This window comes from Plectrocnemia conspersa, unplaced genomic scaffold (assembly GCF_051122295.1).
Source record: "Plectrocnemia conspersa isolate PC_06_02 unplaced genomic scaffold, ASM5112229v1 ptg000012l, whole genome shotgun sequence".
NCBI lineage: Eukaryota > Metazoa > Arthropoda > Insecta > Trichoptera > Polycentropodidae > Plectrocnemia > Plectrocnemia conspersa.
In genome coordinates, this window is record NW_028277176.1 from 4,223,508 (window position 1) to 4,251,388 (window position 27,881).

Here is a 27,881-nt window from a genome sequence, read left to right on the forward strand (position 1 = left end):
AATCGACACTCATGCAATAACGACAATTATGCACTTATACTTGTGTCGCTACCACGTTCAGTTAATGCCATCGTGACCGTGGTATTAAAAACCTGTTCGATCATTAAGTGGTACATACATATGTTTTTAAATATAAATTATCGAGACATCAAGGACAATAATTATTTTCGTCATCGATCGCTTCGAGGCTTAACTTTTATGTTGCATTGTTAAACGCGCAAATTCAACCCCCACAAGTCCAAATCCTCAACTTCTGACCCCCTTTAGTTCTAAAACGTGACTTATGATCGTGAATCATACCATTGTGAATCACCATTTTGTATATTGGCCGTTAATTCGAACCACCCCAACCGATAATTTTACCCCAATAGCATTATTCATACAAAGCGGGGTGTCGATATATTTTTTTATTATTAAATCAAACATCCTATATATATATTTTATGGAGAAAAAATACTTGTGCCAATATTATTTTCCTGCGTAAATATTTATTCACCCGTTACCTGTCATTTTCACGTGTGTTATGTGATAAAAAAGTTGTATATTCTCTAGGTGTAAAGGTCAAGCGACAAGCAACGGGATTTATTCACCTGTCAATTAGCTGTATTTTACCATAGACGAGTGTGTTTAATTGAGGCTTATTTAATTATATAAACTCGCGAAAGCGTGCTTGACCTTATGACTCGTTACAAGATGATGTATTATACTATTTATTGGCGATATACTAATTTTTTATTATTATTTTTGTTACAGGTAAGCTGACGTGCTTTATACATAGGATCGGTAAATATAATGTTCAATTATATTTCCTTGTTGTTTGTTGTCATTATTTGCCGCACTTGTGATTTACGTTTATTGGGTTACGTAAATAAATTACGTATTTTATAAATAAGAATAAGTCAGACTTAATGTATCATTTTTTTGCGCATTGCAATTAATATTGTAATAAAAAATAATGCATTACGTTTATTATTTGCTATTAATTAAAAAATAGTGTTTTTCACTGGATTAAGACTAATTTGCTTATCAATTTATAATAGTTGATATGATTATTATGTTATTCTTGTACCTGCTTTTGCTCCTAATTATACAGTATTCTTTAAGATTTAATTATTTTCGTCTGCTAGAATCATTAATATCTCAAAACAATGCCACATTTATCCTTCTAATGTAATAATTGTTATGGAAAAGTCGATTCAAATTCTTCGGCAACATAATCGATTTATCTACCAACCTTGAAAAAGCTATTCTTATTGTTTAATTTCTCTGAATCGAAGTGATTCAGAGAAATTTAATTATTGCTAGTAGTTTTTATCGTCTATTATAAAATCAATTAATTATATTATATAAATTAATAAGCTGAAACTTAAATAGTTTATATTTTTAAATGTTGTGCTGATCTACAAATTTACATCAGAACGCACTGTAAAATAATCACATGCGCGGGTGATACATACACAAAAATAAATATACATAACCGCTTAGGCTTTTATGATTTATGTGAAAATTATGCCATTTAAATTTGTCCAGGTTATATATAATACATTTATGTAAAAACCTTACAGGTTTTTTATTTTTAACGAACGAATCTTGTTGGTACCTATTTTTAACAGTAAAATTATAACTTAATTTTAAACGATATTTAATAATTAATTTTGTTTTTAGATACTATATTTTCCCAAAGTTTTTACTTACACTAGTTCCAGTAATGATCATTAGATTAATTCAAAGGGTTTAGTCCTTTTCAAATTGTCCACATTGAGGTGATTGGCTCCTCGATGTTGACGTTATATTAAGCCTTTAAATGTTTCGTAGCACTTTATTTTGAAATCATTCAATTATTATAATGTAGCACTGTTTTACACATCGCTAAATTTTAATGCTATAGACCAGTGTTTCTTAACCTTTTAAGTGAGCCGCACCCCTTTGAATCTGAAAATTGGTCTCCGCACCCCATTGAAAAATGTGCTTCGATTTTTTAGTTTAGAAAAACACATTTTTTGCGAAATTTATTGTTTATTTAAAAAAAATAAAAAAATTGATATATCAAATACAAAACAATATTATTTTTATCAATAGATAGGCCGTTGTTGCTTGTTCATTATAATATTTGTGAAGCGAGGCTTTTTTTTAAAGAGACACGCGTAAATCATCACTTGCATTTAAGCGATTTCTCGCTTTAGTTTTTATATGCAAAAGCGATGAAAATCCACAGGTAGTGGTGGCAAATGGTAGAAGTGACTGCAATGCTTCTTTCGCCAACTGTGGATAACGTTCGAACTGTGTATACCAGAATTTTTGTAATTCTAATTGTTCAAATTCCTTTTGAATATGTCCACTGTCTCGTATTTCTGGGGCCCCATCAGTGCATATTGAGGCAATAACATCAATAACGTTTCTAGACAAACTGCCGATGACACAAAAACAATAGTAGACTTAGGTAAAGAGTAAGGGAGGAGGACGACAGTCCCCGGGTGCTCTCGCCCGCTTCCTCAGGTCGTGTGTAAGCCGAATTCGGCTCATTAGCGACCCTAGCACTTGAGCACATGCTTCCCATCGACAGGGCCGATGGTCCGCTTCCAGTATTAACCTGGGTGGCCCCGATGGACGACCGCGGTTGATTTCCCGGTCTGGAGATGCCTTAATTTTTTGTGTCATAAAAATTCTGAATATAACATAAAATACTATAGCCAAAAATGAGTATTCATAATAGAATAGCCAATTGTGGTACATTTTTCTTCTTTAAATACTCTGCAAAGGATTTGAACTGTTTCTTAAATTTAAAAGTCAATTGCAAACGATTATTTGTATTATATCAAATATTCTTATTATAAATATTTTTAATAAAATAAACGCCAATACAAATATAGTACATAAATATCTTTCATAAATTTATTAAACTGAGTAATATTTTTTTACAGAGCCAACTGTCAAAATATTTTAAATAATGCCAAGTAAATGTTAAGTACATAGTTTGCCGTAAATAATATTTGTCTCATTTAGAATTCACTTAACTTGTTATAGCTGTTTTCAAGCAATATAAAACTTCTACATACAATTCAGAAATCACAGTCAGTTTCTTTCGACGCTATTCTTGAACAATAAAAATATGGCAGTATTTAGGTTACACCCCAATAATTTACCATTTAAACAATCAACATAATTGTCGTCGCTCTTTTTTGATATTTTTGAATGAAGCTCACTATGTTATTATTTTGTTACGAAAATAATTTTCATTGAAAAAAGAAAGAAAGTGAATATCTTTAAAAAATCAGTAGAAAATCTTTGGTCTTCTAATGCACTTTTTTAGAAAGACGATTATAATTAGTGAATATTTGAAAAACAATAAATTTATATTAAAGTTCATCAAAAGCGGACCAATCAATGCTTTTGTTAAATGCAGCCTACTGACTGTGATTTCTGAATAATATAAAATTTAGTTCAAGGCACGTTTTGCTTATTTTAAAATAATTTAAAATAGAACCAAAATCACTCGTTGAATTTTAAGCACTCGTGTAACTCTTATGCGCAAATATGTGCCTTGCGCTTTAGTTACCCTCTATGTATAATTAATCGATATAATTTATTCCATGCATAAGTCACGGGGTAAAATTAGGAACAATCTTAGTCTAACACACACAGGATACTGTCTTAGATAGGAATCTAAAAAATTATATACCCACGCCCACTCCCAACAAACTTAGGGAACATTCATATTTGCATGACATCCGACAATTACGCCGACGCCTTTCATGACTCTATTACAAACACTGTATATAATATACATCTACCTTAATTTCTTTAGTTATTTTTTTCTACCTTCCACCGAACATTAAGTTTCAGCTTTATCGGGAACGGAATCTCTGAACGCCGTCTGCGAATGCACTTCAGTTTGTAGAAAAAGACGGAAAAAAAAGTGAGCACACATCTTTTAGCGGGTACGTGTGTTTGTACTCTTTGGCGTATTTGTCAAAGCAAAATAAGTTTGTTCCGGTCGAGCGGATTATCCCGTAAAAACGTTTTATCTAACCGAATAAATCACGATAGGACGCATGATGTGTTATATATTGTAGTATACCTAGGTATGGTGTGAGTGTGTGCGGTTCGCATTGAAAGTGCTCAACAAAGCGACCGCTCCTCTGGAGTTCGTCTACCCGTCGATTTAAAAGGGCCACTCGAGAACCCCTGATTTATTACTCACACGGATCATTCTGTGGCCAGTCGCTCATAACATTTTCGAGCCTGCGTTCGATCATAGCTTGTAAGATAAAAATGTAGGGTTCGCTATCGGAGCTGAAACTTTTCAACTCATCGTAAAATGTAGGATACGATTTTGTATGAATATTATTTAACTAATGTTGTATATCAGGCGTTATTTCACAATAATATTAACTAAACGCTACAGTTAAAATATATATTATATGTATATACAAGTTGTGTAATAACTGGATTTTATGATCAAGAATCGTTTGTTACAATGGCGCTGTCAAGTTGTCTCAAAGATCTTAAAGATTCAAAGTGACAACATGGCTGAACCAAAACTGACGATCAAAGCGGAAACGGCTTCTTTGTTAGACGTTAGTTGTCATGTGGCAGTCAAACGAATATGACATTCAAAATTTTTTTGTGGAAAGCCATAGGACATTTAAATTTAAGACAAAATAGTATTTAAATAATATATAAATAAACACGATTGAAACTATTTAATTATTAAATATTTAAATAATTATTTTCCATATGAATCGAAATGTTTCCATATGAAAAAAATGTAATCGAAAAATATTTAAGTAAAAATATAGTATTTCACAAAAATGTGTACAGAAAAATGCAGGTGTCTTGAGAATCTATATCAATGTTCAATTGGTAGTGGTTCGTGTTTTATTTCGCACGAATATGCCTAAGCGAATGGGAGATAAAGCAAATTGAGAGCCAATCCGCTATTTTTTAGCTCCATGTCCATTCCTAACATTTAGTAAAAATTTAAATTTAAGGTGGCTCTTATTTAAATTAAAATAAGGTTGATATTACTTTATATATTATTATATTTTATAATGCTCATTCGACTGGGCTAATGGGAGATAAGGTAAATTAAAAGCCAGTCCGTTATTTTTTAGCTCCACTTCAATCCTGTTAATTACAAAGAATATATCAAACTATATTGATTCGATTCAAGGCCATTATTGCTTTTTACTATACGATTATAAAGAACAGGGTTTTTGCTGTTTTTAATAGATTTTGAAAGTTTGTGTGGCTATTGTGCAACTCTGGGTGCTATGAAATGCTGATTTCTAATGCTATGATTTTTTAAACATTGCTTATTCGATGCAAGGCTATGATTTTTTTTAGACGCTTATGGAGAAAAGGGTTTTTCGTTTATTTAAAAGCTTGTGTGACTACTGTGAAATTCTGGATGCTTTTAATGCTGATTTATGCTTTCTAATTATACCATTTATAACCATTGCCATTGCTAAAACCACAACAAATCTAAACTATTTTTAGGAAAATAGTGTTTTCTTGTAAAATTTCATAAATTTTTTTTTTGCAATACCCTGTTTTTATTGCTCTTTCCCACTCGCATCATAAATAAAATAATAATTTAACATTGCAAAATTATCGTAGTTCGTTTCTAAATTTTAATTTATAATTAAAACTTCACTTTTAAATACATTTTTATAAAAAAAACATATATGATACTAATAATTTTTTAACAACTAAAAATAAAAATTAAAGTATAAATATTAAAATTAATGCCACTGGCGTATGCAATTATCATGCAATGTCATCTGTCAATCTCTTTTGTATCTTGTAATATGGCAAGCAAGCGAAATTGCTCAACGGTCGGGAGCGGGTCGTTAATAGTACTGGGGTATGAATCGAATATATTATGTTTATAGATAAATAAGTTCAGATTAGACGCTACAGCATTAAATTCTCCTCTCACTTCCATGTTTTAAAAATGAAACGCAATATTTTATTTATATATAGAATTTTTATTAGTATTATTAGGAAATGGAAAATAAGTTTTATAGTGATTTTGTTTATAAAATATTTTAAAGTGCTAACTTATACATTTAAATATAGCCATATATAATATATTAAACATTTTTTACTTTTCTAGGTATTTCTAAATTTTAATAAATTATAAGCTATTGTCGTTCTAGTAAAATACTATTAACAGTTTCCTATGATTTGTATAAATATATAAATTACTATTACTAAAGTGCCGAGAGCAACGCTAAACGCAAATTAATACAACAAATTGAACAATAACTGTACGTTAGATAGATTGAAACAGATGGAGAAATTTATTAGATTTATAACTAGGGAGCGTTCGTGTATGACTCGTGACAATCTGTTAACTCTATATAATCGAAATACCACATGAAATTTTATCTCACAAGCATATTTACAATATTGCATCCTTAAGATTGATTCGATATGATAAAAATACATCAAACCCGTGATTAATGAAACATCTCGGCTCAACTTTTCACGCCATCCATATATAGGGACAGCGTTTTCCCATCCATCAATCTCCAAGTTGTGTTGGGGTTAAGAAAAATCTAATATTCAAAATAGCATACACAACACTCGCTATACACACACTGGATATAATACAAAAATTGCTTCGCCGCAAAGGAGGCAAAACTTTTCTAATTTAACCGGAAAAGCTCGGTTTGGACCGAAAATTAGTGTAAAGGCGCGACAATAACAGGGGAGCTCTGTGCGAAAATCTGATTAGAACTTTTTCTATAATTTTCGCACAAAACATACCCATGCTCATATGGCTGAGAGTTTACGAGTGGCTGAAAAGTGGCGCAGTATGGTTTAACAATATAGTGCAAAATTTTAGCGATTTTGTTGATGTACTTCAAAGGAACAGTAATAATACGAAATTAGTTTCGCGTTTCAGCACTTGTTACAAATAGCAGTAGTATATCAGCGAGTGTACTATAAAATAAAATATACTATTAATTCATATGTACATATTGAGTAGTCAAAACGTGTCATGGATAACAGATTCTCAGTATTGTTAGTCTATAAATATTTATATTGAATGTAGTTAATTGTTTTTTGAAACTTTTGTATATTTTTTTTATAATTTTATTTTCACTCTTAGTATTTTCCTAAATTAATGATCTTGAAACTTTTTTAAAAGTAGCTAAAGAGATTTTAATTGCTTTATCTTTTATTCGCTTTTAGTCTTACAATTTCATAATAATCCAATCAGAGATCTTTTAATTTATTTTATCAGTTAATTGCTATTATCAAACATACATTTTACCATCATATTCAACTTTAATTATTGACTTAAAATAATTCAACAACAAATATTATCATTAAATAAATATTTACTTTTGAAGTATTTACAAATAACATTAGATACATACTGTTTATTTGCTTTTAGTTATGTTATAAGATCGTTACCAATATCCGGTTTATTCTGCTAATAATTAAATTGAGTTATTTTAAATTTTTTAGCATTAAAAAATATTGCAAAACATATATTACATGCGTTTTAGTGATCTGTCTAAAAATAATAACCGTTAATTGATTAGCTACGTATCTCTTTTATGAAGCAAGTAATGATTGAGAATTGAAATGCGTTATATTGTGAACGGCACAAATAATGACAAAACTTCCATTGTTGCCGGATTTATGTATCACAAGACGCATATTTTAAAACCGCTAGAATATTTTAATAACATATTTAGAACTATTTTTTTTATAGGGAAATACTCGCTAACTTAATTCATATCTGTACTTGCTTCCAGTGAATCTTACGTTAAATCGACACAAACAACACCTTCAAAGTCCAAATAAGTCGCTTGAAGTGGCGTTTTAGTGGCTTGGCTAAAAAGAGTATTAGTATTATCTCCTTTACAAAGCATTATATGCTAAAACGGGATCTATTTTCAACGCCAAATATGCTATAAAAACTTCCATTGTTGCCGGATTTATGCAGACCGAGACATATATAAATGCTTGATAGGTAAAATTGGTTAAAATAATGGAGAGGTGTATCGTTGTTTTTTTTATTGCATATAAGTTGAAACGCTGCCATAGAAAAATGAATCCCTAAATATGACTTTATAGCTTATTTCTGATATGAAAATACTCACTAATATAATTTATATCTGTACTCGCTTCCAGTGAATCCAACGTTAAATCGACACAAACAACACCTTCAAAGTCCAAATAAGTCGCTTGACGTGGCGTTTTAGTGACTTGGCTAAAAAGAGTATTAGTATTATCTCCTTTACAAAGCTATTATATTATATGCTAAAACGGGATCTATTTTCAACGCCAAATATGCTATAAAAACTTCCATTGTTGCCGGATTTATGCAAACCGAGTCATATATAAATGCTTGATAGGTAAAGAGCACTTGTTAACCCTACTAGAATATTTTATTGAAATATTTAAAATAAAAACAGAGCTTGCCCCAAATTATCTAAGATTGATTAAGAAGTCAGAAATAGGAATATCATTTAGTTATTCATTGAAGTTCAAAAAAGTCGCTTGAATCGCTAATATTTTAATTCGATTTTCAAGACAGACGGTTATTTAACTGTTTAACTAAAAAAATATAAGCCTTTTTAATTTAAACTTAAAATAAATACATGTGCCAAGCATCACATATGCTATAAGTTAATAATGCTAAAACACGTAAGCTTATATAAATATTATATATTCTGATAATATATTTCATTAGCATTCAACCAATGATTTTAATTTTCTTTATCTTGAACTTCAAAATTAAATTATCTTGTTAGATGCATGTAATTAGGTATGCAAATTGCTGTGAACTTTTTTCCTAATATAACCGATTTTACGCACCATTTTTTTTTTTTAATTTAAAAAATAATTTGGACCCCATAAATTTAGTTCGAACAATCAAAAATATGATATATCGCCGCCGTGATATTATATAACGCATTCCGAGCTTATTACGAATTTTTGACGCATCACAAAAAGAGCGCCCGGGGCGCGTAACGAAATCCCGGTCCCGTTTCTCCCTCACGCCCGCGGGACCCATACAATCTTGCCCACTTCGATACGCATTCCATGTAACCATACTCTTGTTTTATGTGTTATACGGCCGCCACGTGAAATGGGACCGGATTGAATGCTTACCCATCACAAAAAGCTCTAGTAGCTCTCTATACCTCTAGGTACACGGCATGTAAATTTACGGCCCGTTCTCACGAGCCTCTTTTTGTGTCCGATCGAAAAGTTGCGCGATCGATTCGGTGGTTTTTGTGGATTAGCCATTGTTGGGTTTGTTTGATTTGACTTTGTGGGAAGAAGCGGAGCGGTTTTTATCACTCGAGAAACGATTGGATTCGGATTCGATTGAACAATGATAGAATGCCAACAGTTTTTTAATCGGTTCATACAATATTGGAATCACGTCTTGTTATGGTGTAGATGTTGAGGAATTTGTAATTATCGTGATGATGGAAAATGGAGATTTTCGATTAGTATACGAGAATGAAGACACGGTATCACGAATCGTGGTAATATATTTATAACATAAATAAATTATGTTGGAGAAACAGCTTGTAAAAATATATTTTAAAATATAAGGGACAAGCTTATTGTTCTCTTATGTTTTATTTATTTATTTTAAAATTGAAAAGCTTATCTAAAATATAATTTATATGCATATTAGTATGTATTCACTAGTAAAATTTTATATTAATTTATATTTTTTTTGTATTTGTTTGTAGAAAAAAAAACAGAGGATTTAAACTTTATTTTTCTTCGTTATTTTAATATTTATTTTATTTTTAGTAATATACGAACAAACATAGCTAGCACACGATCTTATAAATAAACTCTAATACATACATTAAACTTTTACATATCCACATAATTAGATTTTCCTAATCGTGATACAATAATCAATATTATAGACGACAATAATTGTTGGTTGTAAAGATATATATATTTACTTATAATGAATACAATTTATATATCATTTTTATTTCAGTCTGATGTCTCATCCGAAAATATTTTTAATCCAGTAGATATATATTTTTACCAGTAAAAATATAAATTATCTGACAGGTGCTAGTAAAAGTATATGATTTCAACTTTTATTTATGTAGTAATATGTATATTTACATACTTATCATTATTTATTTACATCCGATGCATAAATGTTACAGTGAATGTGTATTTTTTTGTAAAGTTATATTTTTACTAGTACAGTCCAAATACATTTTCACTAGAAGATATATTTTTACCCAGTGAAAATATAATTTAGCTAATATGCTAATATGCTGCTGCAGTTGCGAAACGTACATTTGCTGTCAAACCCAAACCTAACCTAATGAAAATTCTAAAACTAATTATTGTCTTACAACTTTTATTAGGTCAAGTCCAAAATACAAACTAAGCCAACTAATCTCTCAGGGGAAAATCCGAAAGAATTAATACTGATTAATACTTGCTCCATAGTGAGTCTGCACTTACTATTTATTTTATAATATGATAGCTATTCTTACCGATACTATGGGCTTCTGATATAAGAGGGCTGATCAAAATATATTTAAACCGAATTTTGGTCAATAGGAAAGCGCAAAAACAATTATCACTTCTCAGAAGGCAAAAATTCACGTCAAAAGCAATAAAATCGTGTTGGCGTTGTCGCAGTGGGAACGCTCGGTAACGAGCGTTCCCACTGCGACGACGACGACACGATTTTATTGCTTTTGACGTGAATTTTTGACTTCTGAGAAGAGATAATTGTTTTTTGCGCTTTCCTATTGGGCAAAATTCGGTTTAGATGTACTTTATTAGATTCTCACTCGTAATACTGTATGAAAAATCTTAATTTATACGCTTGATAATTGAGCGGTTATATTGTTTTTGACATGGACTGGAAATTCACTATATAGCAACACTGAGCAGTAAAAAAACACGACTAATTATCAGAAAAATATTATGGCCCGGAAACATTGTTTTCCTAGGTCCCGAATTCGCCCTGTTTATGATATACGTTAAGTTTTGTTTTAAATCTTCAAACATTTTGGCCATACCGCTCCCTTTCTCAGCGCGAAAGCCTTGTATACATACATACCTTATGAATTTTCCAACCCCCAATCGGTTTGGCAAATATTTCATCCATGGGATTCGAATCTCGCGTGCGAATCGCGAACGGATTCGATTCGCCCATAATAAAAAAATAATAATGTCACATTTTATTCCGTCCGTAAAATATAACGACACTGAAACATTGTATGTATCGAACGCGAAATTTCAAGGTGATTTCACCAACCAGTCCGTCCCATTGCTATTGCTATTTTGCGCGATTTATTACCAAAATGCGACATTTAGCACAATCCATAACTAAACGTGCCGTTAACCTTTTGCGCTAGTGGTGCGCGTTATTGCCTCCGTAACTTTTTCTATGACTCTAGAATAACAGAAATACCTCATTTTGAACACACCTACAAAATTTGTTCACGCCTAAAAATAAAAACTGTTTAGATGGCCACTCTGGCGATCGCTAACTAAAGGATAGAATAACAATAGTATTATGTTCATGCATATTTTCCAAGCAAAGAGTATTTTTTCAGCTGTCCGTGCAATATTTTCAAATATATACGCAATTATTCGGTCACGAGATCTTTTTTCATTGTTGTGAAAATACTGCGTGTGATATTTTGAGACTTTTAACCTCGTTAAAAGTCGTTAGAGTGATCTCTAAATTATAATAAATTGTGCAGATGGTTGAAACCTCACATTTTTACCTTAGGGTCTTCATTTATACAGCTAACATATTGTATTTGAGTCTTAAGAAAAAAATGACCTTCTTAAATCCATAAAAAATATATTAACAAGATGTGTGTAGATCATCTACTGTCTACTTGTTTCGGTGATGTTATTTTCCCACTCATTCATACATCCAAAAACAATTTATGCTTGAATCACTTCTAATTAATCAAACCTGACTCGCTAATCGATTCTCACCGTATTTTCCTCATACCATCTTGTTATGATATCATTTATAATATATTGTTCTCAACGCGTGAGATTATGGAACCCTTTGAAAATTTCGTAGAATATGGGTCAGCCTTGAGGTCGCAATTCGACTGATCGACTGGTTAACCTTTGCGATTATCTAAATTCCGTCAGGATTAAAGATGACATATCGCGAAGACAAGGGCAACGATTCTAAGCTCTGTCTCAGTCACATCTTGACAAATTATTATTATAGACTATTTTTTTCTTCATGGATTAGCATAGTAGAACCGGTTAGTTAGTAGCCGATCCACGTTGCTGTGGCACGTCAGAGCACATCGAAACTGTCTCATGGACCTAGTTCTTGCGCCCTGGGGCTGTCCAATGATGGACAACAATGACCAACGGGGAATTAGATTGTAATTTCGAATTCGACCACGCGTGTGTGCAGCGCGCCATTTTGCATACAAAGGGGCATTGTGTCGTATTTGATACACTTATGAATGATTTATGTGTGTGTGTGCGGTCCCTTGACATTTTGGTAACGGCGCGAAAGTTACGATACGCCCATGTTTATTTATTTATGCGTTTTTAATGCGGTTCTGTCGGTGGATATTAGCCCAGATTAATTGAGTGTCAATGTTGATAATTTATGTGATAAAAATATGAATGAATTAAGTCGCAATTAATTAATTAATCTGATTACTATGAAGCCCAATATAGTGACTGCTACTGCTACGTGTAGGTGGTTTCGTTTAATAACACTTTATATTTGCATTTTTTCTATTAAGATAAGAAAGAACTCGATTCATATTTGAAAGTGTGCACTGATTTTGGGTTAACCCTTTCCACGCTATGCACATCAATGATGGACAGCCAAGTGGGGTCACCGGTGCGAAGCCCATCATATAATGCGCTCTTAAAACCGCATGTTTTTATAGCAAACTAGAGCATGATAGTTATCCATAGAGGCTTTAAAAATCTATAAATAGAAATATAATAAAATAGACTAAATAATAGAAATAAAAATAAAATAAGAAAAAAATACACGTGTCGCCCAATGTCTAATGATATTTACTAGAAACTTCTTTGGAACTGTAATATATATTAGATACTGCATAGATTGTGTACTACCTTGCTTTTTGCAAACAAAATTCAGTTGCTTTTGAAACCATCGCCATGATTTAATCTATTTTCTTGCCATTAAGCACTGAAAATAATCCATAATTTTGTGCTAGACCAACGCATTTTGGTCGTGCGTATGGATACGTGTGAGTGCGTGAGTCTATATTCTCATATGTGTATGACGCTAATGCTTACATTGAATAATTTAAACATACTTTTATTCGTGCCATATTATTTATAATACGATCAAAATAGTTTGCTTGCAGATTTATTATAATCGTATAGACTTTTAACATTAAAACAATATATATTTTAAACAGTAAAAATGTATATCTTAATTGTAAGGAGCATTTAATTTTTTTCTTAAAATCTCATAGATGATAAAATAATCCCTGCGTTACGGGACAAAGGTTTAATTGTTTTTTTTTTTTTTTGCTATAAAGACACTCGAGCTTTGGTAGGGGCCGCCGTCGTCTTTTGGACAACGAATAATATTTTTAATATTACATGTATTTTATTATTACATATTATTTTAATTGTTATATACATATATAAGTGTTTTTGCTAACATATATATTTTATGCGAAATATCCCGATGGTTATGATTTATATATGATATTTATTTAACCACAAACGTGATATATGTCATTGGTTTCTAGCAAGTGTTTTTTTTTTTCTATTTACGATTTAATTATTTAAAAGAAAGACATTTGAAATAATAAATCAAGTTCTCATATCTTTGTGGCGAAGGTTTATTGTACAGTGTAATTTTGCTTTAAATCAGCGAATGTTTTACTACCTTTCACATTTAATATGCGACCCAACTCGCTGTACAGCTAGCTTTCAATAATAATAAAAAGAGTACGATTATCACCCAGATCGACCAGGCAAAGTCGAAGAATAAAAAGGCAGTAAACGAAACCAATCACAGTTAAAGTATTCGCCGGACTATCAACCGTTAGTCGATTGAACTCCAGCTCTATCTCGTGTATGTAACAATCTTTACAATTTTGTTCCTCTCGCCTAAGGAGCATAAGAATGACGTTGAAATTGAATACCTATACGTATTGTATTTTATATCGACGTTTTATTTATTTAATGCTTCTCAAGTTTAAGGAAAAGTAGAAAAGCTAAAGTTTTTAATATTTGAACTATTTTTAAATAAATGTATTTATATACTTGTGTAGTACAATGGCTCTCGAAATTACACGGTGTGTCGGCTCCGATTTGGCAACGCATGCATAAATAAATTGAGTCAATTCGAAAATGCGACCGAATTGAGTTTCGACGATTTCGTGATTAAGAGGCTGGCCTCCTTCCTTGTGACTTGTGACACTGTCATCGTTTCAATCAGCGGACTAATCTCCAAATCGCCGGTTACAACATCCACTTGTAGTAGCACAATGTCCGAGCCGCTTTCGACTTATTCCCTACGATCGGGCAATTTCGTCTTAAATCCTTAACCCTTCTATGGATAAGTCTGACAATTTAAATTAATTTAGAGAATTAGATCAGACTATATAGTATATATGTATACGCTTATAATTTACAGTATGTTTTTTAGTAAACATTGTGATAAAATGGAGCGTACATGTACACACTTTGATTGTATATATTGGTTGCGACGGTAAATGAAGCGTACAGTCCGTGGAGCGAAGCAGTAGTCTGAGCGTCGATGTGTAGTAGAGTCGAATGTTTTTAGACCGATTTTGTACCGTGTTATAAGCACAATATCCACTCCGCACGTTAGAGCGGGTCGTAAGAATGCGACGTGCTTCTTGACGGCTGCTAGGTCTGTGGGCACGTTTCGCAGGACTTTAGACGCGCATGTGCCGTGTTGTGTATGAATCGCTAGAATAATAAACGTATGTTTCTGCAAATTCATTCTTAATTTGAAAGTAATTCAACAATTCAGTTTATAAAATTTTTTTTTTTTTTTTAGTTATAAATACATATTATTTTAATTCATGATATAAAATTCGTTTTAGTCTTAGACAGAATTATAATTAAAGATTTTGTCTTTGAGAGAATTATTATTATTTTAGGTGCTTTCAAAAATTCCTTTTAGTATTACTCTTGCTTCTGTATTTTCTTCAAAACCATCTTAAAGATATGTTTGTTACTTACCGCTGAATCCCCAAAAATATGTGATCTAATTTCAATGTCAACGAGTTAACTCGCACGTTTTAGTATTTACGATATGGACGAAACTCCCTATGACCGAGTACACTCGCTAACTGAAATTACACACACACACATTGCATTACAATTTAATTAAAATTTATTTTTTTATTTGATATGTTTGTGTTATATATATTTTTTATATATGTATTTTATTTAAGAACTTCGTTTTTAAAATAAAGATATACATATTTTTAGTCAAGTTTTCTACTTTTTATATATATTATAATTCGGAAAATTCAGGGTTTTTGGAAAGTTTTTTGCAAAAGTGTCAGTTAATACGGATTTTAAAAAAACTTATACTTCTGCAGAATTCTTACAAAAATTTACATTGGCAACTTCTTCAAATCATTTTTACTCAAATTGATAGTTATTTAAATAAATACTAAATTTAAGTCATTAAATAATATTATAGAAGTATTGATATATTTGAAACAATAAACACCTCTGAAACTATAGATACAACAATTTAAAATATATATGGTTACGATCACAGACTAAAAATACTTATTAATTAAAAAAAACTGGCACTAAAAGTAATTAACATAACTAATTAATTAATGGCGACCGGATTATTGCGGAAACAAAATTTCGCAATTAAATATTATAATAAGAACAAATGTCAACATTCATAAGTATATGTAGATTGTTATGTATTGGAACGGCCAACCGGGGTTTTTAACATTGCAGGGGTTTTCAATCTAGTTTGAGAATACTGAAAATATATATTTTATAACTGCATGTATCAAATAATAGTGTAATATGGTTATCGTCCTCTTGTAATAACTAATCCAAATTAATTATACTATAACCTATAATTGTTATAAATATTTGACTTATAAAAACGGACGTATTTATTGAATATTTTGGGCCGATTATATTCACTTTATCAAAAGCAAAAGCATCCTTTAAAAAACAGTCAGTACTTATAAAAAAAGTAACAGACAATTACTGAAGCACTGCATTAGCTGGACGTTTAAGAGTAGAAAAGGGCCAAGCACCTCTTTTATCTCAAAAAAATATATAAACGCGAGACGAGAAACAAGGCAAACATATACAAAATAAGTGATTTTAAAACTTCGTATCTATAAAATAAACTCGCGACAGTGTTGCCAAATCTCCAGCTGTTTTAATTATTACCTTTACGCAACAGACAATAACATTATGTTTCCGTCACAAAGCAGTAGGAAAGAGAAAGCATTATCCATATCTCAGAGATAAACGTAATACACTTCCTCTTGAACTTCCACATTTAGAATCCGAACACACGAGTGAGTTCGCAAAAGCAACCTAGAATCAGCCGCTTTTCATGTCAAAACTAGTTCAGCTACGTATCTAAGTATATCTATACGTATATCTACGTATCCCGAAAACTAATCTGATCTTTAGAGGCGACATGGAGATTTTTAGGTTGCAGATAAAGCTTCGTGAAATGTGAACTAAATCCTTTTAAGAAGCAAATACTTAGCTAATCAAATAAGTACCTTAGCGTGGCTGACAAATGGTTCACCAGAAATTTACCTCGCATTGAGTAAATTTTCAATCTCCCAAAGTGTCCGCTAAAGGGTTGACGAACCTAATCGAGGGTCCTTCAAATAATTAGATGTTCATTTTCGAGTGTTTCCCCCCGATTGGTTTACTGCCGCTGATTTCGGGAATGCGGACGATCCATGGGATATTTCGGTACTCCAGAGAAGCTCCGTTTGCCATCTAAATGAACCTTCGTTACACCGATAGTCCGCAGGGGAATTTCCGGATAAAATTTGCAACTACAAATATACGCTCTTCCCGTATCCGAAAACTCTGCGGTTTGATTTATTGCGCCGCAGAATTTTGCGACCGGAGACCGGAAAGAAATCCATTATTTTTTCGACGCTCCCGTAAAATTCATTTCTCAAAAACGACGTCTTTTAAAATTATTGCAGTCGTTCATTGTGTGAGTGGGTTTTTTTCTCGCTTTCAACTTTATTTTTTAACATACATGGAATATTTATTAAAAGCTCAGATTGTAACATAGCTATCATTGAACATATAAATGATTTTTTATGTATTTTGTCAAAGTAAACATGTCGCTGAAAAGCTGATTTTTCAACTATAAATAAATACTTTCAGACCAATAAATAAAACAGATTGTATATCTTTGCATCGGATTAAGTGTATGTACATAAATAATTTTATAAAATGTATCGCTTTTTATAAATTCTGGACCATCGCCAAGTTAGACGTTCGACGAAAAAATCCTACAATTATAATTTGTGTGCTTTTCCGTTTGATGCGGCGCTTTCCAATGTCCATTTATCACCGGTTGTACCATAATACATTAATCCATAAAGAAAGAAAGAAGGGAAAACGCTACATTGTGTTGTTGCTCCTTTGAAAATAATTTCCTCCGTTATCCGCGTAACAAATTGATATCACGTAACGCAAGACAGAGTCGAACAGCTATAGGATAATAATAAAAATGTATCTAATCTGAATAAAAGTTAGCCTTCTAAGTTTTCTTTTAGCAAAATAAATAAATTCAAAGTTCGCCCGAAAAAACAAACGTGTGGTAACGTGCCAATAAAACATCATGAATTTATATCGAATCTGTGGATATTATTTTGAGAATATACTGTTTGAGGTACGTCAGCAATGTAAATATATAATGGTAGATTCAATGTTGAATTGAGGCTCATGTAATGGAAATTATATATATGTATAAAAATTCTATCGATGATATAAGAGTTAATTTTAAAAAGTAAAAAAAACTTTCACTAGAAATGATTCACGCCGACATTCTTTGGAAAATAATTTTCACGATTATTATCGCCGGATCATTTTCCTCGAAAATTTTAGCCGTTAAATAGCCTTTTTAGCGTTCCACAACACGGAACAAAGAACCAGCCCTATCCTTACCCCCCTCCCACACAGGAGTGGGGTTATGTAAATTAATATGGCGTGCGGTCACGGACAACAATGACAACGTTGCTGTTGTAATATTTTCTGTTACTTACTGTCTGGGGGTCGCGCAACTTGTTCCACGGCGATAAATAACGAATATTCTTATAATAAATCGCCCTGATTTATGTGCCCAGGGCGCTGCTATTTAGTCGCTTGGGTCGTTTTTGAAATTAGCACTTTCGACCCAAATTGCATACGCCAAAGAAACTCCACCTCTGGTTGAAAGATTAGGTCATCGAGGGAATGGCACACATTTTGCGAACAATGGTAATGACTTCCTCTTCAGAATTGTCATCATCACTTACATACAATTCAGTAATATACCTCGCTAATTTATATAAAACGATGCTTCTTAAGGTATCTCTATCTAAACATTAGGCAAATACGTAAACAGCTCATTTTAATCTTAACTTTCATAATTATTTTAACTTTCACAATCTTGACTTTTGATACATCAATTATAACATTATACATGTAGTATTAACCCGACTGTTAACTTCACTCTAATTGGTTTACAATTAATATATATTACAAACAACCCAGAGATGCAAATCAAGTTTAGCATAATTTATATGAACGTATGTAAATCATATTAGCATGAAAGTGCTTCAAAACTAATTATATATATTTAGTAAATATCTTTATATATATTATATATTGTATCACATGTGTTTCTTTAGATAGTGTTTGCTCAGATCAGGGCAGATTTCACCTGATTCGCCCTGGGCGCTTCAGACGAGTTTTGCTATATGGTACTTTGGGCGGTCCACCAAAACTTGAGTTTCACTCCCCGTCGTTGTAATTACAAAAGCCTCTGCGGTATTACACCTGTAACTCATTCGTCTCGACAGCGGCATGAATTATTTATATAAAAAAAAAAATATGAATTTACGCATACTCTGCCTAAAAGACTGGGATGTCATCAAATGTGACATTATCGAGGTTTTAAAACATGCAGAGCTTAACTTAAAATTAATGTTTGATTTGTATACATTCTAGATTGTATACAAATCAAGTGTGAAGTCCATTTAATGATTCATTTATTATGTGCAATCGGCAATTTATTTTATCCTGAGGTCATTCTAACGATAATTTCAAACAAATGATAAGAAAAACACTGGAAGATAGATCTCGGGTCTAATGTCTGCACTACACTCTCTGGAAATTGGCCAAGTTGGCCAAGGACCGAGAATATAGTGGGTTACTTCGATCGAGTTCGGTGCAGGCTCTATAGCTATATTAACAGAGACCTCTTCAAAGGGTCAGGTAGAAGTCTAAACTAAAATTTAAGACATTATCCGTCTTTAATATTCCGTATAGAGTCAGCCTAGAGTCTTCACAACTACGTGCTAACTGTGTCTATAGTAGCGTAAAATTTCTAAAATGGCAATTTATAACTATGATATTGAACTGAAAAGTGTTATGCCTGCACTACACTCTCTGGAAATTGGCCAAGGTTGGCCAAGGACGGAGAATATAGTGGGTTACTTCGGTCGAGTTCGGTTCTGCCCGCTCTAAAATCTCTCGGAAGTTGTTCGAGGTTACCGAGAACGGGAGGTAAAGTTGGGGTAATTCAGTCGACTTGGCCAACTTCGAGCGCTTCCGAACATTGTCGGCAAAAGGACCGAAGTCGGAGCTGCTCTTTTGAGCGCGAGTGGTGCGATACTTCCCCTTTCGCTCTCTCGCGTGTTAAGTGACGAAAGTGAGAGATAATGATATGGTGTTTCGCAAACTGAGATAGAACGAGTAACCCGCTTCAATTTCAGAATGCGCGTATGCGTCCTATGGTTAACACGCATGTCGAGCGCTGCATCGTGGTCATGTGGTCAAGTTATAATACCACATGCTTATCGGGGACTTCAACAGACTCTTACTGACATCTTTGAATATTTAAAGGCACCAAAAGGGATTAATTATATTTTTGATAGTATATTCTTCTAACAGATATCGTTATTATATTTTTTTTCATATAAAATTAAATAATTAGTGGTACTTGATTGTATTAAAAAAAATCGTTTCGAATATCCTTATGTATTTTCCTAGATCGGTTTATATAAATGTAACACCATAACGAATTCTTATTTAGAATCGATGATGACAAATTCTAGGATAGTCACAGATGTGGTGTTCGTATTCTGAAGTATCATTTTTATGCCTTATGGCATTTTTCAAAAGCCGACAAAGATTTTGCGTAAATTGAATATTTACGACCGAAAAGTTTTCACTGATATTGTATTGGTGAGTGCCCACAAAAACTTTTATAATTATCAGTAGCGTAATTTTAATAATATGACAATTTAAAAATTGCGATTATTTGGCACATTGTACGTGACAGAAGCCGCCGTCCTGACGTCAATCACGGCCGCCGTCCGGACGGCATATGAAATTTGCGAGTGTGGTAGCTTACTCGAAATTGTAGGTCTCGGCCGACTTCAGTTGTAACTTCGGTTCGGACAACTTAAAAAGTGCAGTGCAGGCATTAGTATCATTTAAAACTACAAATAAATAATAACATATTTTTGTTTGAAACATTTCACAATGAAACACAATTACTTAGCTTAGATATTCATATGAAAATTATCCACAATTTTTCAGATACAAATATCATTTTTGTAATATTTATTTTAATTTCCGTTTATTATTCTAATACATAGTTATTAAGCTGTTTTTTTTTTATTTTCAGGTAAAGAGACTTCAAGCTATGTAATTCGTTTTCATTAAGATCTGAATGATCTTCTCATCATATTTTGAAACGTCAGAGTAAAAGTGGGGTAAGTTACTTTTATTATTAAGTTTGGCCTGTTTTTATTGTTATATATAAAAAAATCGTTCATTAAACAAAACGCAGAGATCATTTGTAGATTTGATTTTCTAAAAAATATTACAACATGCAATTTAAAAAACGATGTACTGAAGCCAATCTTCACTACGCATCTTAATTACCTTTTAGATTAATTTGAATATCGAATCATCATAAAATAAAAATTCCAGTGAGTGAGCAACTGCTGAGAATATATTTAAAATACAGTATACCAAAGTATGTTGACAAACATTATTGCCCACAATTTTCTAAATTATCTCATTAGATTAATTGCTCAACTTTTCATTAGCCTTCTCTAAATCTATTATATATATGTATGTATTTTTTTCATAATTGAATCAATGTGTGCACTGGAGATTTAATTAATTATTAGATAAAAAATATTAGTTTCAAGGCAACAGCTAATCTAATCGCGGTATTATCACTAATATGATTAATTACCGCATACATATTAGTATTTATCATGCGGTTAAAAGATTTTCTAGTATATATATCAAGTACGTGTATTTATTTTAAAATGTTTTTGTATACTCGTTCATACACATAATCATACACCGTGTCACACTTACCTTGTATCATATACAAAACGTCTTTGTAAAGAATACAAAAACAACAAAGGCGAAAAAATCTGGAAACAATTTCAAAAGAAAACTTTTGCTGCTAAGCGAAACTTTCTTCCTAAGTCAATTCCGCAACTCTCCGAGGCTTTTGCATTACATTACATTATATAAAACACGTTGAGAATTGTTTTAATCTTTGCAAGCTTTCAATACGATGTTTAAATTTGATTCGACCCCAGAGTCGGATTTACACTCGAAGCGCCCCGAGCTATCCATCTAACTTGTGTTTCGGAGCATCATTATCTAAATTTATCACGATCGGTTTTAAATAATTGGTATAATTATTTTTAAGCTCTATCTCTATAACGATCGTAATAGGAGCATCTCGAAAAAATAATCGAACCTATTTATATGAAAGATATTCGTTAATGAGGGTCATGATCTTCTATGCGCCTGAAAATGTCCTCGATTTACTTATACATTATACAATTTCTAGTAAGAGTTACTTAGGATTTTAACGTGTGAGAATCATCTTACACGTTAAAATCCTTTTTTGTGATCAATAAAGTACGATAGGGGTCCATCAAAGGGCGCTTTCTATTTTTATCTAACTATAAAGTTACGTCCGGGTTTGACAAACGTAAATATTGGTTTATCTATTTAATTACCCTCATTTCTCAGGCGGGTTCTCAGACCATGTCCAATCTGCCAAACCTGTATTTTATAATGACATGTCTGTTCCTTTCCTACGGGCTTGTTTCGTATTTTTTTTATTCTCATCTCTCGCACGCCTGTGTATGTTATGTGCTTTCTCTCGAGTATTTATTTAATCACTCCACCCAAACATCGTACTAATTATACGCGCGATGTCCGACTTCTAAGCATTATCTGCTAAGATGGTATGCGCGTTATATACTACACATATAAAAATTAGATACGCTTCTTATACGTATATAGTTTCGATCGATCCGTAACCGGTTTTCGGTCCAGTCGAAAAAAATAACTGTTACGCTAGAAAGTATGCATTAGTGTTATTCAACTTTGACGTAATCAATCAAATCGCGTAATGTCGAACTCTCGAACGCATAAAACGTATCTATAATAGTTTTTTTTACAATACTATAAGTACATGTGTACATACATTAAAATAAATTATTCGGTACTGTTGTATATACAGTAGCATACAAAAAACGCATCACCTTTGAAATCATAATATTTCGTATTTAACTAGAGATTTTTTTTTGAACATATTTTTTTTAAAGTCTTAGAACTGAAGATTTGTTATAATCCATAGATTGAGGAATTTATTTTTTCGAAAACATTATTTATAAATTAATCCAGCAAATGATTATAACTTATTTATGCTTCCAAAAAGTGAAATGTTTTTTTTTTACGCCGCTACTGTGCATATTTTAATTTACTCATTATAATAAAATCGTATGTACGCTTTTATGATATTTTTTATATACATACATTACACAATATTTTATGCATATTGAAATTTTAATTAAATATTATGTCATATAGAGTCTGTGCGATTATTATTTGATCATGAAAATAATGTATGTTTTATGCAATTTAAATTATTACACCAAGATATTCAAAGGCACAAACTCTGCACAAAAAAAATATGGTCGCTAAAATATAATTGATACTGGGGCGAGGGAGGAAAATTTAACACCGTGATATTTTTTCCGCAGCTTCCCCATAACCATCTACGCATGGTCTTGTATGTTTTTGTTTCTCACGATTTTTCTTTGTACAATAATAATGATTTTACGAGCGTCAGTTAAAAGTTTGGCGAATTTGTTTTATGTTTAAGTTACGAGAACGTTAGCTGCCCGAACAAAAGGCATTACGCGGTTATTACGTCTGTCTTTGATAGTGAATTTTTTTCCGCTCCTGCTTCTAAATCGTATCTCGAGCTGTAAAATTTATACGACCGCCTTTTTACAGCTGAATCGTATAATTTATATAATATATATTGAAAACGTAAGCGAAAATGTTATATTAAATCGACTACGATTCAATATGATATGTATTTTTTTACGATTTTTTATTCGTCGAACTGCTATAATACACTTTTTATTGCTCGTTTAATATAGGTTAAATTAATATTCAATATCTCCATACCCTTGTTAATAAAATTTTATTTAATTAAATCATTTTACATTCAATCAAATAAAACAATACAAAAAACTCATGCACTCAATTTATATTTCACAATAAAAGTATTGCAAATAAAAAATTTACAATTTAAATTATCTTGTGGAATAACCTTTTTGATAAATAATCGACTTTGGGCACAAACTATTAGTCAATTGAAAACGTTTAAACCGTAGATTCGTTTGGTCGGTGCCGGAATTCGAACCACCGACCCTGATCGTCATAAATAACCAACCGACCCTATTACTCGACCTATTTCACCTTTCATTTTAAACATTTGCTTTTTATATATTAAAAATATTAAATTTTAATTTCATTATAGGTATTACTAGCAAATATACACCTATGTATATGTTTGTATTATTATATATAGCGATCTTAATTATTTTCTACACATACCCTTATATGTCCGTCTATACGTTTAATAGTCGCTTCAGAGTGATTAAAAATATCCTCTACAGATAGTTAATAGTCTAACGTAGGTTTTATGGTGCCAAAGACCAAAAGTGATTCTCCCACGCATTTTAATTCAGACAGAATCAAAGCATCTTTTCCTATTTAAAAATAAACATATATCAACAGTGTACACTGAATGAACTGCTATTATTTACAATTATCTATACCGTCTTAAAGCAATTGTAATTGAATTATATATTTCGAAATTTCTGCCATACAGATCAAATACATATTTTATCATAATTACGTATTAATTTAAAAAAAAAACTACAAAAACGTATTTTTTAAAAATAATAAAATCTCGTTTTTACATTTAGTCATTTTTAAATAAAATATTTTTTACTAGATCAAAAAATTTTAAAATAATATTTTATTTTATTTTAGAATTATTTTTTGTGATTTGCGATGTTTTTAATAGAAAAATTGAGATATGATAATATGAAAATATATACAAAAGTTTTTATTTTTAGTATTTTTAGACAAAATTAGTAGTTTTGTGATAATTAAAAAAAAACAATAAGACAACTTAATTTTTACTTAAAAATTTCCCACTTTATTATGCATTATTTTTTATTTTTAACTATGTATTAAATATTTGATTAAATATTTCAATATACATATTTTTTGTAATCGTCGATTTTATTTTTTTATTAACACTTTTACTTTGACAAAATACTTATAAAATTAAATATTGCTTAAAATCGCGTTATAAATTGTTTTAACAATTAGTTTAATTTTAGGTAATAAAATCGCGACGGTTTTTTGTATTTTTTTTAAATTGACAAAATATTAATTAGTTGCTTTTTTGTATTTGATTATAATTCTAAATACTGCGTTAAGTAGATTTAATTTGTTTAAAACTAAGTTTTTTAATCAGGATTTTATTAGGGGTATATAATTATTTAAGCCTTTATTCGCCAGCGACATTTTAGTGAGTTACCTATTATTTCTCTTCACTTTTCAGTATCTATTTCTAAAAATAAATATAAAATAATTGATTTACTGATAAACGAAGCTAGCACAATAATATTTAATAATTAAAAAAATATATAATTTGTAAATAATTCATTAACTTAGATTAGAAAATTAATTTATAAAAAAAATATAAGAGTCGCTGGCGTTTAAATGGTTTAAAAATGTTTTTTTTTTATTCAAAAATAAATTATGTTTATATTTTTTTGTTATATAAATACGTAAATTTTCACACTGATTTTAACTGTAAGATCATTATTGTTTAGTCATTAATATTTGTATGTATAATTTTTTAACCCATATTTATTTAACAAAATATTTTGAAAAAAATAGCTTACTGTACTAACAAACATTATATAGTAGTTTACTATTATTCGTATTACGTAAATTACATGTATTCTTAATACTATATTATATTTATGTTTAAGTACAAAAAAAATTGTATAAGATTTTTAAAATATGCTCCGTATTTTTCACTATTAAAATTAACGAAATATTAAATTAATAAATGATATTATTAATACTATAGAAATTGCAATACATTTTGACAAAATGCCTAATAACACAGACCACCTCTTTATTAACATATCTTTTAACCATATGTAAGCGCTAAAAACTACACTTTTGCGTAAAGGTTGCAATAGAAAATGCGTCTATCTGGCGTAATAACCGATATTGTAATCTACTCGCAATGTGTTTATCTTGCAGATTAATTTATTCAACGCGTGAACGAATTTCGTTGGTTGAATATTCAAGCGATGCAATTGGCCGACCAATTTCTGCATCTGTTATTCACCAGAGACGTCTCGAATCAATAATATAAAAATCTGACACATTATCACATCAGCAGACAAGCCGATCAATTTTAACGTCTAAATTATAATTTATGTTTATTCAAATTTTTCATGACTCCGACTCTGAAATTAAAAATTTCGATAAAATATTTTTAATTATTTTAATTATTTAATTTCACAACACAGAAAAAAAAACAATTAATTAATAATTTTTGGTATACAATTTTCGTGTTTTTCTATACATATTGGGCATGTTGTCTAGTTCTTAATTTTTATGCCAGGTGTGAAAGTAATTAGTAAATAATAAATAATGTAAATATAACCAGTGTAGAAACATTCGCTTGGATTAGTGCCGCGCCATTGTATACATCTACGTGTAACTACTCCGGCCGGGGGCCGGTCGGCTGTTGTTAGGTATTTGATTAAGTGCATAATTTTTGTTTACTTCATATTACCTGCATAAAATTATTGGTCGGCGTGAAGAATTGAAAAGGAGTTGGAGTCAGTCGATATTTTACGACTTCGACTCCGTTTTAAATGCTCCGACTCCGACTCCACAGCCCTGACTTAATTAAACCAAAAGCCCATTTTTACGTAAAATTTAAGCAATGATGTCTTTTTTATTGTGTAAAATTTTAAGTAAAATGTATCGTTTTTTCATCAAAATACTATAATTCATTTTACAATCATAAAATTTGCTTTCTGGTTTTTATCTTTATCTTTTAATTATTATTTAAAATAAAAAAGTGAAACTTTAAATATCAAAATCGCTACAAAAATATACACTGTATATTTTTTCACGAAATTAACTTTATTACGCTTTATTGAAGTTATGCTACAAAACGTATTGTAAATAAATTAGTCTTTTATTAGCATATGTTACATGTTAATCGTGTTTATATGTATGTATATATCTTATATAACACATATTTATTTATATACATTACTTAATAACTTAATTAAATTAAATACGTATTATTAAACTTTCATCATATATACTTAAGAAAAAAGTTTGACCACTTTTTCTAATCAATTTTATCTTTAATTCTATTAATATCCCTAATCTATATATTAAATTATTTTATTGTACATATTCTATACAATAAATATTTAATTTGAAATACGTATGCACAAAATATATAAAAATAACCCATTTTATAAAAAATAATTTGTACGATTATTTTCTATTATTTATTCCAAGCAATTTCTTAAGTATGTGTAGGCGTCCTTTGTGGTAATAATTGAAACAATAATTTAAGCTTTAAATAAATAAAAAAACATACGATATATCATAGTCTCAACTGTCGAACATATCCAATTATAAAAATTAAAAAAAGAGAAAGTGAATTTTATTGAAAATTAGTAAAAAATAAAATCGACAACATCTAATAGCAAAACAATAGAGAAATTATACTGCCAAAATGAAGCGTATGTAATACATGCTTAAAAATAGAAAGCCTTCAAAATTATTTAAAAGTAACTAACGCATCTTATCAGGAGTCCAATGTTTTATTTTACATACATTGTATTGGCAGTGGGGGGAGGGGTATTATTAGTATTATTATTACTATTACCGAGGGCCATTAGCGCGAGGCGTTTGTTACGTTTCCGCGTCGAAATTAATGAGAACGGTCGGCGCTAATCGGGCCAATTTAAATTTTTATTACAACCTTACAACCGAAAAATTGGCCGCCGCCCGGCCGTCTTGTGTGCGTTGAACCCTTTTTTGTACACGGAATATTTACGCTCACGTCTCTCTATCTCTATCGATACACAGTACCTAAATACAATCAGGCCGGGCAATTCTTCTCGCGCTGACTATGAATAAATCTTCTCGGAAATCGACCGATCTACCGATACGTGTTTTAATTTATACGCCGCCGCAATTTC

The 27,881-nt window shown here is 31.0% G+C and overlaps 1 protein-coding gene across 3 annotated transcripts in view; it reads left to right on the forward strand.

Moving 5' to 3' along the window:
• Sema1b (Semaphorin 1b) overlaps nucleotides 1-27,881 on the forward strand; it is a 231,758-nt gene that overhangs the window by 130,317 nt on the left and 73,560 nt on the right. Inside the window, exon 3 of one of the 3 annotated variants that reach the window (XM_088200860.1) lies at nucleotides 20,906-20,993. The exons of the other annotated variants lie outside the window; for them this stretch is intronic. The gene's annotated coding sequence lies outside the window, so the exon portion shown is untranslated. The remainder of the gene's footprint in view (nucleotides 1-20,905; nucleotides 20,994-27,881) is intronic. 3 annotated transcript variants of the gene reach the window in all.